Here is a 16,126-nt window from a genome sequence, read left to right on the forward strand (position 1 = left end):
AGGCACAGACCCACTTCTCATAAACTCTCGATTTCCTTCGTCAATTTCTCATTCTTGGCTCTCTTATTTTTTTGGTTCAAAAGGGGGTGATTTATGCTGAAGCAATTTTGAAGATTTGGGTGGTGGTGAGTGTTTCCATAACATGGAGAATGGTAGAAAATAAAGAACAAGAGAGAAGACAGAGAAGGAAGAGAGTCGGCCGTGTGAAGAAGAGAGAGTGAGTGCGGCAAAATAAAATGAGAATGGAGGGGATTTTTAGGGGCTTTTAATTGAGACCGGGTCGGGTCATGGGTGGTAGGCCGTGTTGACGAGTTGGGCCATCAGGTAGTGGGTTGGGCCTACTAATACAGATTGGTCCTTGGCCAAAAAATCCAACACACAATCAATTTGTTTCTTGGGAATCCATTTTTTTTTAAATACTTGTTTTAACATACTTGTAGCCGAGGAATGTGGAGGTGAGTAATTAATCTGAGTATTCAGTTTGGGTGCCTCGTGGTTTTTATTCAAATCAGGTAATTTCTGGTTTTGTGGGCGTACTCTTTTCTATTCTATGCAAATTGACCATAGTGGAATGGAAGGCAGGGGCTGGTTGTTTGATGTTTCAGATGGATTATGAGAAGGAATATTAGAATGACAAGATGCTGCAATATGTCCAATAGTCCCACACTTCGTACAAAAAGCCATATTAAGTTCATAAGTTATCTATTGAAGATGATTATCAATGACAATAGCTGGAGGCGATGATTTAAACGTATCAACTTCAATACACATTCTAGCAAATCGCCCTTTAGATTTAGAGTGAGTGTGTGAATCTATTTTAATAGCCATTACGTGGTGTTAAAATTATTCTATTGTCTTTTTGTTTTTTCTTTTTCTGCCGAATTTCGAAATTGAAACATGTATGGAAAATGTTATGTTACTTTAAGTAATGATAAAGTACACTCAAGTTAATCGACTGATAGAAAAAATATGCTCAACCGTTAACGATGTCACTGTTAACGGGAGAAAACTAGAGTTGTTCTGAACCATCTTAGTTGGGGTTAAAAACTGAGAACTTCTCTTTGATCCTCTCCTTGGGGTTAAAAACTGAGAACTTATGTCTGATCCTATTAGTTGGGGTTAAAAACCTAGAACTTCTAAATAACTCTCTCAATTGGGGTTAAAACTAAGAACTTCTGTCTGAACCCTCTCAGTTTGTATTAAATACCGAGACCATATGTTAAGATCTTCTCAACCGAGGTTAAGGATTGAGGTTCAGACTATTGGTTATAATAATAGTCACAAATAAGTATGATGTCTATTATGTTGAGCATGCTTACCTAGCTAATATGGGTGATTTACGAAAACACTTGCACTAATCTATCAAGATTGTGATTATCACACAAGGTCATTTTGTACGTCTTTGCTTTCATTGAAAAAAAGTTTAGAATTCCCATTCTTCCGATGAATGTTTTGAAGTTTAATAAATTTCTCATTTATTTGATTTGTTTTTAAATATTGATTGTATGTTGGTAAATGATAGTTATATGTTATCAATATATTATGCTCAATTTTGGTAAAAGGTAGCAACCGCTTACTAGAGATTAATCGCTCGTGCCATTTGCCTTACCTTGAAGATGAGGTGTATAAGAAGTGTGAGGAGGAGCTGTACTCGAGTTGGTAGTTAATCAAGGAAAGCACGTGACATCAATTAATATGTTTAATGGACAATTTCTTTTTTGGGATTTCTTCTCCTTCTATTTAGTTGTTTGGATTTTGATGCTAGAGTTAAAACTTTCATATTTATATTTTTCCATTGCAAATAAATTTTTGAATTTTATTGCTTAGAATTAGTTTAGTTGAGTTTGGATCTACTGTTCGGTGATGAGGGTTTCATGCTACTAAGGCACTTGGTGGCATGGTTGTGTCGTGACCTTTGATCTAGAGCGTGACACCAAGTACCATGGGAGGACCAAGTATATAGACACCGAATATCACTTTATTCAAAAGACTATTACGCAAGGCCAAATAGTTCTCAGGCGCATTCCCACTAACGATATGATTGTTGATCCTTTTACTAAGCTTTTGCGTAAAGACGTATTTCAAAGGTATGTGAGTAGTATGGGACTTTATAGGACATAAGATTTGAGTGCCTTGGATATATTTTTTGTCCTTCAATTTTGGTATTTTGATATTTTTATCCTTTATCTTTTTAAAATTATAAAAGAGTCTTGTAATTTTATAATATTTCACAATTATGGTCCTTTAATTTGCTGAATTTTGCGAAAGTCATCGAAATAAATTATGTGCATCTCACGTGGTTTATTTAAATTGGGGCTTTGTTTTGAGTTGTTTAGTTTTACCAACACGGATGAAATTTTTTTAATAAAAATTAATGTGGCAGATGATTTATTCCAAAAACTTTTGCGAAATCAAGCACTGGAAGGACCAAAATTGCGAATGTCAAAAAGTTACAGGATTCTTTTGCAACTCCTAAAAAGATAAAAATGCCAAAATCGAGAGGGGCACATGATTAATTCCAGCAACTTTTGCAAAATTAGGCATCAGAAGAACCAAAATTACGAAATGCAGAAAATTACAGAACTATTTTGCAACCCTTGAAAGATAAAAAATAAAAATATCAAAATTACACGATCAAAAATATATTTAAGCCAGATTTGAACTTATAAGAACAAGTTATTGATTAATAAAGTTATGTGATTCTTATTTATTAGTGTACAATGTCTATTCAATATGTATGAATCTCACCAGGGTTAGATGGACTTTCTCACAGGAGTAATCACCCTAGAGTTGTGATAGCGAGTTGGATGAGACATAAAAATATCATATCAAGTAAGTGAATCATGCGAATGATCGCTTTTGCACTTTAGAAATGACGAAGGTTAATCTATAATCAAAAGTCGCCTTAGCTAATGTGATCAATTATGAAATATGTCTAAACTTCATAGAAGCTTGTTTATTAGTGAATGTGCAAATTGCTAGAAGACATTGAGAAGGTGACTATCTGCTTGTACGCAAGTCAGACACTTGGCTTACGGCTGGACTTAGGTTCGTATGATATTAAAAACAGTGACATGCCCAAGTCGAATGGGAGCTCCATCATAGCATGCATTTATACTATATGTGCTTTGAGATGACCTCTAGGAAGTGACTGAATGAGTTCAATCTTTCATCAGTATGTGAGCCCATATAATTACTTGTACCCTTAAAACTCAGGACCACGTAGTATAAGCTAAATGATGCTACTTTAGCATGATATCCATGACCATGAGTGACTCGGCCTGTTGAAGCATGTCTTGGAAAGCTGTCAAAACCAAATTAATTGATGTGAGAGGCCGAGAAAGAACTAAGATGGTAATTCAATTATATTCTATTGTTTATAACTGTTCGGACTAAGATGGAAAATGACTAATTAGTCATGAACATAAAAACATATTTGCGAGGGTCAATATGTCTATCTATATATTGAGGGATCCAGCGATGCTCTTTCAAGTGCAACCACAAGGTTTGGGGTATATAACGAGTTTTGAGTTGTAGGGTTATGTTAGTTCAATGATAACCTAATATAACTCTTCTCACGTTTCCTTTCTCGCTTGATCCCACACTTTATTTCCTGTATGAAAGACGGGATGAGAGATGAGAATTCTTTTATTGGAGAGAGATTATGTCAAATATGTAGGAGCGAAAAATATTGGATATATTCTTAAAGGGGACACCCAACAACAGTTGGGAGGTATGTTTCATTTTGATAACTATCTTGCTTTATCCTCCCAGATTATTCCTAGTGTGAAGAATATTTGGCAGCACCATATTGTGGGAATTCCAACGTACTCGGTTATGCATAAACTCAAAGCACTAAAGCCCGTGTTTCAACAACAACGAAGGAATAAGGGGGATTTGTCACATAATGTGCAGCTGGCCAAGGACTTTCTTGATACGGCTCAGCGGTTACTCAGCATGGATCGACATAATTCTCTGCTCTTGTCGCAAGAGCATTGTTGCAGATTGATATATGCACGAGCGGTGCAGCTTGAGCATGTTATGCTTCAGCAGCGTGCCAAGATACAATAGATGAAAGGAGGAGATCAATGCTTGCGAGTATTTTTTCGGAAAATTGCGCAGCGCCGTACAAAACGGCGAATTTTTCAAATTGATGATGAGCTTGGCCATACCTGTACGGATTACCAGGAGGTGATCTAGGAGTTTATTGGGTTCTATGGTAACTTGCTGGGGGGCGAGCGGAGCAGAAGGTTTCTAGACTTTCGGTACCTACAACCGCGGGTACGCCACATTGTGACCAATGAAGAGGCTCGAGTGATGATGCGCCCGGTGTCAGATGATGAGGTTAAATTGGCTATATTTGATATTGCAGCTGATAAAGCCCCTGGGCCGGATGGGTATACCTTGGAATTTTATCAAGCCGCATGGCCTATTGTGCGTGCTGAAGTGACGCAGGCTGTTCGGGATTTCTTCACCACTGACCGACTCTTGAGACAAGTGAATGCTACGGTTCTGGCACTCATCCCCAAAGTATACAATCCTACACGTGTATCTGACTTTAGACCGATTGCTTGTTGTAATGTTTTGTATAAAGTCATTACTAAAATCATTGTGCAAAGAATGAGTTTGGTGATGGATAAACTTATTAGTCCAGCACAGACAGCCTTTGTTCTAGGTCGCTTTATTAGCGATAATATACTACTGGGTATAATCAACAGCGCTTGCCACCTCGTTGTACCTTTAAGGTAGATATATGTAAGGCATATGATACAGTTGAATGGGATTTCCTCATTGCTACCTTGCAGCTCTTTGGATTTCCTGACAGGCTTATTCATTGGGTGGAAGAATGTGTTACTACTACCTCGTTCTCTGTTGAAATTAATGAAAAACCATATGGTTTCTTTGCTGGTGCTCGGGGTCTTCGCCAAGGAGACCCCATGTCCCCATATTTATTTGTCTTGATTATGGAAGTTTTGAATCTTATTTTGCGGAAACTAATTGATCAAGATGAGAGGTTTGTTTTTCACTGAAAATGCGAGCCGTTGAGATTGGTTCAGCTTGGATTTCCTGATGACCTATTACTGTTCTGTCGGGCTAAGCTAGAGTCCGTACGAGTGCTCAAGCAGGGACTTAACTTATTTGGGAATTTGTCCGGCCTTCGGGTCAGCGCCCAAAAGAGTAACTTTATTATCTCACGGTCAGCTATGGGGATTCGAGATTTGCTTATTGACCAACTCCACTTTCAAGAGGGACTTCTGCCACTGAAGTATTTTGGACTTCCTCTTATCTCATCACGGCTCACTATCTTGAATTGCCGACCCTTACTATTAAGACTGGATCAACGCATTAAAGGATGGGAGGGCACAACTTTATCTTATGCAGGACGAGTATAGATTATTAAATCTGTTCTTACTGCCCTTAGTATCTATTGGTCGTCTGCTTTTATTCTACCCAAAAGCATCATTCGAGAGATAGAAAAATGGTTGAGAGCCTTCTTATGGAAGGGATCATCTGTTCGAGGGTATGCAAAGGTGGCATGGGATTGCGTATGTCATCCTATTGATGAAGGTGGTCAAGGGATTCAAGATATTACTACTCTTAACCGCGCACTTATGGGACTCAAATTGTGGCAGATTATCCACGGCAACCGAGCTTCTATTTGGGTTGATTGGATATATCATACACGCCTGAGAAAGATTACTATTTGGACGGCCCCTGAGCGAGGGGGTTCTTGGGTTTGGAGGAAACTCCTTTGCTTACGGCCACTTCTCCGGCCTTTTATTCATTATTTCATAGGAGATGGAACTACTTTTTCGCTATAGCACGATCCTTGGCATGATCTTGGTCCACTCATCCAGCAGTTTCCGCAGGGCCCTCGACTTATAAATACTATGAAGACGGACAAGGTTGCAGTTTTCCTTTTAGATGGGCAATGGTGTTGGCCCTCTATCAGTGACACTCACTTCCTACAGCTCTTGCAGTCTCTTCCACCCATCCATGGAGGGGCTGATCGTATCCTTTAGCGGTCAAGAGATACACAACTAACAATTGCTATGATGATTCGTTCACTACGGGGTGAAGGGCCCAAGGTAGGCTGGTCTTCACTATTGATGGGCCGCTTCAAAACCCCTAAACATACTTTTGTATTATGGCTGACAATCCTTGGTAGACTCTCTACTATGGATAAGCCTTGGTTGGCTCATATTAATAGTTCCTGCGTACTTTGTTCTGATGGTGCTGATGAGACCCATGATCATCTTTTTTTTGCTGTACTTATTCGCGTGGCTGTTTGACGATGATTCGACGCACACTTCGATTTGATTGGCCTAATCGAGCTTGGGCTACTGACGTCTTATGGGTTGCTCGCAGATGGAGACAAACACTATGTTTCTACGGCCTACCGCGCTCTTTTAGCCTCGTGTGTGTACCATATCTGATAATTGTGAGCGCAACATTAGGCGATTTGAATTGAGTACATAGAGATACATGCACTGTGGGTGCGCTGATGGTTCGAGATGTGCAGCAGAGGATTTTTAGTATAGAATTACCTACTGCTATTAACACTTGTGCGCTTTACCGCTTATGGCGGATTCCTTGGCCTGTCGAGGAAACCGCTTAGATTAAGCAAGATATATTGTACTATTATCTGATAATTGTGAGCGCAACATTAGGCGATTTGAATTGAGTACATAGAGATACACGCACTGTGGGTGCGTTGATGGTTCGAGATGTGCAGCAGAGGATTTTTAGTATAGAATTACCTACTGCTATTAACACTTGTGCGCTTTACCGCTTATGGCGGATTCCTTGGCCTGTCGAGGAAACCGCTTACATTAAGCAAGATGTATTGTATTATTATACTTTTTTACTTAATGAAATTTGCCTTTACCGAAAAAAAATTATTGGATATATATCCATATTTGTGATATATAGAATTTTGTAGTCTCTCAAACTTATGGTTAGGATAAAGACTCATCTTGGATAATCCTTATCTAATACACTATTTGTCGTCTTTCAAACTTGGTTTTGAGATAAAATCTAATCTTGGATAAATAATATCTAAGAGTTTGAGATCTCTCAAGCTTAATTATATGGGATACTATAATAAAATATGGTGCTTCTCTGGGCTCCAAGTATGTGATCATTTTACATACATCCGACAAAATATCAATCTCCCAAATATACGCTCTTGGAGCAACGGATGCATTGATTCTGTCGAAAGCGGTAGGGACTAACTAATCCTTCGGGACTCACGCTCGATAGCGAATTCCAGCAAAATATCATAGATGAGAGACGGAGGAAACAGCCTTCTTCAGGGATAAAGATTTCAAGTTCAGACAAGAAATTCCGATCAAGAAGGGGGAATGGGGCTTTAAGGTGTTGATTTTCTAAATTGGCATTCGGGTTCGAATCCCATTTCCTCCGCCCGTACCCGCAGTTAGGTGGGATTAGCTTGCGTATTCCTTGCCTGCCCCAGCTGGAACTATTCTAACTTTGATTGCCCTAGAAAAGATTGCAACTGGATTGGAAATGGTGATGTGCTTACTAACCAATTTACTAACTAATGTATGCTAATGTAGAAGGGGCTTTCTTTCAGAACCTCTCTCTATGCGGCACCTGCCTTTACCTTGACGCCTGGGTGAGCACCTGTTCTTGCATATGAGCGCTCGCTAGCATTCCTCTGTGCTATAGTTTCATTCAAGTCGATATTGTACTTTAAAGAGATCCGTAGGTGAAAGCTAGTCTCCTAAACGAAGCTTTGGGAACTCTAGGATTCCTTGCTTGAACTTGATCGCTAAGCTAAGACGATGAGAGCGTTTTCTCCCCGACGGCTAATAAAGGAAGAATGCTCCAAAGGGGAGGTCATTTTAGACGTAAAGAAGAGATTTGAAAAAAATGAAAGAGCAGTGATACAGGAAGCAGTTTCCAGTAGAACCTAAGATAAGGGTAGCTCAATTTCTAAGTAAGAGTTTGAAAGCGCTTTTAGACAGGTAGAGTGAAGCCGGAAGCTCGCCTAATAGTAGGAAGGGACTACTACTACTTATTCTATTGAATAAGAGCTAGTGACTGCAGGAAAATACCTATTCCCGGTGAATACACATAGCCATAAGGAATTATAGAGCTTATCACTCTTTCTCGATGCTTTGAATAGCGTAGTTTAGTCTAAAACTTACCTTTCGATCCTAGTGAGTTAAGCGCCCCGGGTAGAGATGTTCAAGTTCTTTTTACTGATCTGAGTCACGAAGAATTCAATAATAGCAAGATGGCTCTTTCTGCTTATGGTTGGACTGACGGTCTTTGGCAAGGTACTTAACTTACTCTACTAGAAGAGGGACGAGAAGGTGATGCCCAGTCGGGAGAAAGTCTAAGGGACGGTGCGGGAAAACTTCCTTTTCAGTTTATGCGCAAGGGTTCCAAACCTTTCAAAAGAATCCGACGCGGAAAGGGTCACTCAAGCAAAAGAAAGGCCCACAGCCTATTCGAAATCAAAAACACCTGCCAGGAACTTTATAAAAAGGACCTAGAACTAAAAAAGGCCTGAGACTGACTTCCTTGAAAAGAGGGAGACAAGTTATGTAGGCTGTGGCCGTTCAAGAAATGTAGCGGTTGCTCGACCAAAGCCGGTCAAAGAATCGATTAGTAGTATGCCTGATATTGCAAAAGAGCAGACGATCAGGCGAGATGCTAATTGGAGAAGGACTGACCGGACCAGCCTTCCCGGAAAGCACGAGCATAGAGATTCGTAGTGTTCGTTCGGAGATTCCACTATACCCTTTTCACTCGGGAAAGCAACTCTAGCCTATATTCTTTGTCTTGAATCACAGAGTAAGGACAAGAGCTCGGACAACAACTATCACAACTGGAAATGCTAGAACTACTTACTAGCTATCTGACAGTAGTGAAGATATGCGAAAGAGGAAGAATGCGCTACATCGGATATTGCTGTAGTTGATGAAAGAGCTGTAGTGAAAGGCTAGTTAGGTACCGCAGATAGAGCATATTCCGACTGTAAAATTGGGTGGAACGCTCTCGTAGCAGCCTATTTGGAGCGATAAGAGAATGTTCATAGAAATTTTGGAGAAGACGTGTTTGTAAATTTATGAAATCATTCATGGGCTTGTAGGCGAGCCAGAAAGGTCCAAGATTCATTGGATCATTCAGCTGGGACAACCAAGATGTCTAAGAAAACCACTCTGGAAATTAGGGTGAGGTAATTATCAAAATCTTTTATGTGGCAATGTGTATTATACAATTAATTGCCTCTAAATTTCCAACATCTAAAATAAGCGTAACCAAATATGCTATCATTAGGACAGAGGCTGTGCGTGGACCTTTTAATAATTCTGCAAAATTGAATGTGATCCCTAAGCCACTGCTTAAAATTGAGAATTTAGGTGTTAGAAATTGTAGCTTCAAACGCCTTCTTAAACCAAAATATCTCCATGTAAATCCAAATCTCGTACAACGTTTCCCCAACACTCAAAGTTATCAGAAGATGAAGCAAAATGACATTGAAAAATCGAAGCTTTGTTTGGTCCAAGCAGAAAAAATTAAAGGTGTCATGATGAAAGCTAGCTTGACCAGTTTTCTTGATGAATGTAGTTGTCACAAAAGCCAAGTGCCCAATGCGTACGATGTGGTCCATTTATTTCCTACTAGTAAGAAAAGAAAATTAGGACCATTCTTTACGACAAACTTGGCCGAAAACCTGGTGACATAGTCGCAATCGGATTTATGAGCATTACATAAAGTTTAAGGCAAAAAGCTGATTCTTCAATGCAGAGGGCGACACATGGGAAAAAGGGTTTCTTGGTGAGTCATTTTTTAGCTGGAAGGACAAACGAGAATAGAGTTTATTGCCACAATCACGAATTATGTTCAAAATACAGACACAGATGGGAATAGTATACTCTTTCTGACTGGAGCATAACACAAGTACTACACTTAAATTTTGGTATAGTATCTCACCCATGCCTCTAGAATGAGCATTTTCTTTTTTGAATATATATATATATATATATATAAATATATGTCTTTTAGTTTTAGTATTTTATAGCTCGAAAAATTGATCCAACCACATTATGAAATCCTAGTACCACTATAAATATCTCTTATATTATTTTCTTAAACCAAGTTACTATTCATTGAATTTGACCATTCATAATTTCAGCTTGTGAGTATAGTGCCGAGGGTAAAATTTCCGTTTTATCATTTCATCAAAACCACCACATTATTGGTGTCGTCTGTGAGAAGATTGTGTCATGAGGAGTTGAATTTGATTTTAGCTCTGGGGGTGGCACTCGGCCCGTGGTCAAATTGACATCCTTGTGGATAATAGTAGATATATTCCTTCAAGTGTTCATGTTGGATCAAGTTTCTATCTCATTTTGGAAGTGAAGACATTCCTCGATTGTATGCACAATGTCACGGTGGAAGCAACAATGTTTGTCTGATTTGAGTCTCTTGGGATTATCTTTCATCTTCCTCGGTCAGTGATTGATCAGCATTATTATTCCGCCACGGCTATATTTCACTCCTAGGAGCATTTAGAGGGGAGTAGTGCGTGAATCTCATTGGAGGTAAGTGCTTGTGTTTCTCCTTTTTCTTCGACTCTTTTCCCTCCTATCTACTCTTCCTCCTGATGCTAAGGGAAGGGTCCGCAGCAATGAACTCCTCGATTCTATTGTATCTTTGTGATCACTAAAGCAAGTATTCTCGAGAGTTACGGGGTTTTTCTGCTATAGATTCTTTGAATCTTCCTGGTAGCAAATTTTGTTGAATAATGCTGGCCAATAACTCATGGTTGACATGCGACACCTTGTGCACTGCCTCCACAAACCTTTGAACAGTCTCTTTACTGCTCATCTTCTTTTTTGGCGAATGATGAACAGAAACTTTCTTGTTCATGGAGAAGTGATGCAAGAAACGTTGGGTTAACTGCTAGAGGTTGGAGATAGTTCCAGTGGGCAAATGGTTGAACCATGTCACGACACGCCTAAAGAGAGTAGTGCGGAAAACCTTGCAGTAGGCGGCATCACTCAAGTCGTACCAATCAATTTTAGCATAAAATTTGTCCAAGTGTTCTTGTGGATCCTTCATTCCATCATACTCGAAAATATTCAATATTTTAACACCTGTTGAAAGCGCTTCGGCTAAGATTACGGAACAGAAAGGGTTGCATTTATTTTTGAAAAAAACAATAGTTACATAATTATACAAAATATATAAGTTAATAATATTTCAGCGCATCCTTCAAGAACCAACACACCAACTAATAAAGTGAAATATCAAAATAAGAGGGTGTTTATAAACTCCTAACGCCTTATTCTTGAAAACTTTTCTCAGTAGACATTAAAAAAAATATATATCAAATACTTTTCAACATTTTATAAACTTTCAAATATTATATAAAATATTTCAAAAATTTATAAACTCAACCATACACCTTTGAAAAATTCAAATAAATCAGGTAAATTTCCAACACTAGCAAGCAGAACACTCATAAATGTAATGTCTCGAGACCCCATTAATGCATAAATTTGATGATTTGGTAATCCAAGATATAGTTTCACATAGGTATTTTTTTTTTAATCTAATGATAGGTATTCAATTATATGAAAGTAGTATATATGTCAGTTCCCAAAAGGTAATGCAAATTCATGATTTGTATATACTCCAAGACTAAAACCTCATCATATCCACCATAACTGTTGCAGACATCTCTAACACCAAACAGTTTTGGCTTATTCTGAGTGGTGAATCAGTAGTGACTGCTATAAATATGATAAAGCTCAATGCTAGGGTTTGGGGTCCATTCTAAATTTTTATATGAAGAATTATGTCAGTTCCCAAAGGAAAAAATGTCTTTTTTTCTTTTCGTGTCATTGAAAATTGCCATTATCTTTTTGATATCATAATTCTGACAAGTGTGATTTTGATATCATAAAATACTTTATTTTAGATAAATTCTAGGATATTTTTATTATTTTTTGAAATTGAAGTATTATTTGATCTGGACATATTGTAATATTTGAGAACAAACTATAAGAAATAAAATTTTACTTCTTTTTAAATAAAAGTATTATACAAATTTTATTTTTATATAAATTATAATTATTTGTACTTGAGATAAATTTTAGTATTTTTATATTCTTTTTTTGAAAAATTGACTTATTATTAGATCTGAAAATATTTTAATATTCGACAACATACAATAATATAATAATGAATTAATTTTTAAATTATAATTAATTGTATTTGAGCTACATTCTAACATTTTGTATTATTTTTTAAAAATTATTGTTTATATTTAAAAAATTTCCTAATATTTTTTATTTTTAAAAATAATATTTCTTCTTTATTATTCATGGTCAAAATTTATTAAAATATTTTTAGAATAAATAATGATTTAATTTAAAAATAATAAAAGATGCTAAAATTTATCTCAAATATTAATAATTATAAATTAAAATGGGGTAAATATTTTATAAGTCCCATAGATAATTTTTTTTTTAGTACAACAACTATGGCAGTTGACGCTTTTAATCCCATAATATTCAAAACCACGTTTTTTGGTGATTTTAGAACTCCTTAATCCAAAAATAAAATGCATTTTTAGTCCCGAACAACGCCTTTTTAGTTCCAAAATCACAACGCACATGACTTTTAGAGACTAAAAATACATGATTATGAGTTTTACGTGACTAAAACTGACGCCTGCCATAGTTATTGTACCAAAATAAATTCCACCCTTATTTTATGGGACTAAACATGCATTTTTCCCAATCAAAACTATTTTATTATTTATAATGAAATAAATCTTCTCTGTTTTTTATTTAAAAAAATAAAATTGATTTCTTATAGTTTGTTGTCAGAGTTTATTAAAATATTTTCAAACCAATTAATATTTTAGTTTTAAAAAATAATAAATAAATACTAGAATTTATCTCAAATATAAATAATTATCATTTAAAAATTAATTCATTGTTTAAATAAAAATAAAATTTATCTAACATTTTTATTTAAAAAATAATTTTAATTCTTATAGTTTGTGGTCAAATATTGAAACACTTACAAACGAAATAATAATTTAATTTTAAAAATTAATAAAGATCATAGTACTTATCTGTAGTACAAATAATATAATGTTAAATCTATGTTATTATATATATTGCAATAAAATTTTCCTGATATTTAAATTCTTTTCATGAAATAATTATTTTTTCTTATAGTTTGTGGTCAAAGTTAGTCAAAATATTTTTTGGGTACCATAAAACATGTTCTGAAGTCAAAAGTAGCGAAAGTCATGTGGACTTCGGCAGTTAACGGCAACGAACAGGCATGTATGATGCACAAGACTTTTTCGGACTAAAAAAATATATTTTTATATTTTATGATACCAAAAAGCAATTTCAATAGTACCAAAAAAATATTTTGTTTTGGATTCCATAAATATTAAGCAATTTTACCTATAACTGGAGTACTAAGACGGATGTAGAGGTAGAGACGGATTAATTTTGGAGTCTTTGGATTGATAAAAATTGAAAGTGTAATGCTTGAATTGCGTAGTTTGACGATAAAACTTCTAAATAGTAGTAACTTTTGATTGAGAGGGAGTTGTAAAATGATATGTATATGTATGTGATTATTGAGATTCTAACCCCCCATCACTATTGTCATGTCGGGCCACTGTTCATCGTGAAGCTCCATCATTTCCACCATTATTTATGTGTTCCTACAAAACTTTTTCATTTTTTTAATAGACCATTTAATTTTTATACTTTTTGTAGTTTTCTTTGAGACCTCATATTTTACTAGATTTTTACTAGGATCTTAGGGTATTTTTGCTCGAGTTTTATAACCTTATAAGATAGTCCAAAACTTAGCTCGTTTTGAAGATGGGAAAATTATTTTAGTCCATTTACTTTGCATACTATTAATTTTAGTCTTGTAAGTACGGTTTTTATCAATATAATCATTCAATTGACAAAAATGACAAAATTAAGTCATGTAATAGTTGAAAATTTCATTTTTTGTGAGAAAAAATGACATGACAGTCATGTCCGACACAAGAAATGACTTGATAGCCATATTGGAATTTTTGTGATCAGGTGACATGGTGCAAATTGAATAAATTTATAAATATTTATTACAAAAAGTATTAAAACCATTTGAAATTATCAACTACCATTTGAACTAAAATTGCAAGTTGTTAATAAGTTGCATGAATTTTTACATACACTATAGAATTTAAAATATAAAGTATATTTATATATCTAACAAGTATTTGTACAAAGACGCGTTATTATTTATATACTTTATATATTTTACGGATTCACTGGTATCTAAAAATACAAGCATCTATAAAGAGTTTATATATAAAATAATTATTCAAATTAGTACATTAAAAATCTAAATAAATAATTATGTATAATATATATATATATATAATATTTAAAATATTGTTATATTAAATATAAATACACAAGAAATTTGAAGTTCTTAATTTTAAAAACTATAATATGTATATAACAGTGAATTTGAGAATAAGAAATTATTACGTAAAATATATAAAAATTAGCATATAAAAAATATTATATAAGTTTTCTTAAATATATATATTTTCTGTGTATTTTCATTGTTAAGACACATATCAATATTAATTATATTATTAAATATCATAGCTTCAGGTTTAACTTTTTCTACATTTTTAGTAATATTAATATCAATCTTCAGGTCTGGACATATACTATACACCAACTTAGGTTGTATGTTTTGGTGAAAATTTGTACAAAATTGGTGATGTGAGTGAAATTAGGATTTGTTTTGACGAAGCATCCAATCAACCCTCCTAGACATGTAAGCAATGACTAGATTGCATTTTATGCGTTGTATTTTAGGGGTGACAATTTAAGAACTCTAGTTACAAAGAGCTGGTAATTAAATACCGATAATTAATTAATTTTGTACAATTCCAGAACTCCTTTATTTTTCGTTCATGTCATCAGCTTATATGTATTAGTACATGATTTTCACTTGGTAAATGACTTGTAAGCATAATGTTAATCTGATTGATTCGTAATATTATCAGCTAACAACACTACACAAAACACAGGAAATAAGTATCGAGGTATATTAATACGATAATCTGACAACAATATTTGGAACAAAGTTGATATACAAAATAATTTAAATTAAATTCTTCACATTCTGACTTTACGAAAAGGGGACTGAAATATTGTTCACAAATTGGGCAATAAGTACACAAAAACTGCTAGTCTTTTGTATCGGAAAAAATATTATTTTAGTCCGCTAAGTAATTTTAATTTTAGTCCGATAATTATGTCCATTTTTATTTAGCTCCAGTAACTTACAAAATTGCTTACTTTTAGTTTCTGACAGATTTTCGAACAATTTTACCCCTATGCAACTTTTGAAAGACAGTTTTAGTCCATACGCACTCATAGGGGTAAAATTGTTCGAAAATCTGTCAGATGACTAAAAGTAAGCAATTTCGTAAGTTACTGGACCTAAACAAAAATGGACAAGTTATCGGACTAAAATTAAAGTTAGGCATACTTAGCGGACTAAAATAATACTTTTCCCCTTTTATATCTATAGTCCTTAAAGTATCACCCCCTAATACACAAAAACATAAAATGCACTTTAGTCATCAATTACATGGCCCAGGGGCTGATTGGATAATTGCACAACAAAACCCCAATTAAAAAATTATAATTTCGACCATGTCAGCAACTTACTGCGTGTTAGAAAATTTTGGGTCCTCTAATTACTAAAAAAATATCGAATTACGGGTTATAATTTATCATTTATATAATTAGAATTCTTAAACTATCCCTTCTAATATATAAAACAGTAAATATAATTTAACCAAGAAAATAAATAAATACAAACAAGAGATATTGTTCTATGAAGTTGAGGGTTCGAACTTCGAACCCTGTACTCTGAGATATTGTTCTACTCTATTGTAGGTGTTGTCTATTATTATAATATGTGTTGTTTAGATATTATTTATCCGATAGGATATTATTGTACTGCATAGTAGGTGTTGTCTATTGCTATAGTAGGTGTTGTTTAAATTTTATTTATTCGATATTATTAATTA

The sequence above is a fragment of the Sesamum indicum genome, linkage group LG9 (genome assembly GCF_026168435.1).
Source record: "Sesamum indicum cultivar Baizhima isolate 11 linkage group LG9, ASM2616843v1, whole genome shotgun sequence".
Taxonomy (NCBI): domain Eukaryota; kingdom Viridiplantae; phylum Streptophyta; class Magnoliopsida; order Lamiales; family Pedaliaceae; genus Sesamum; species Sesamum indicum.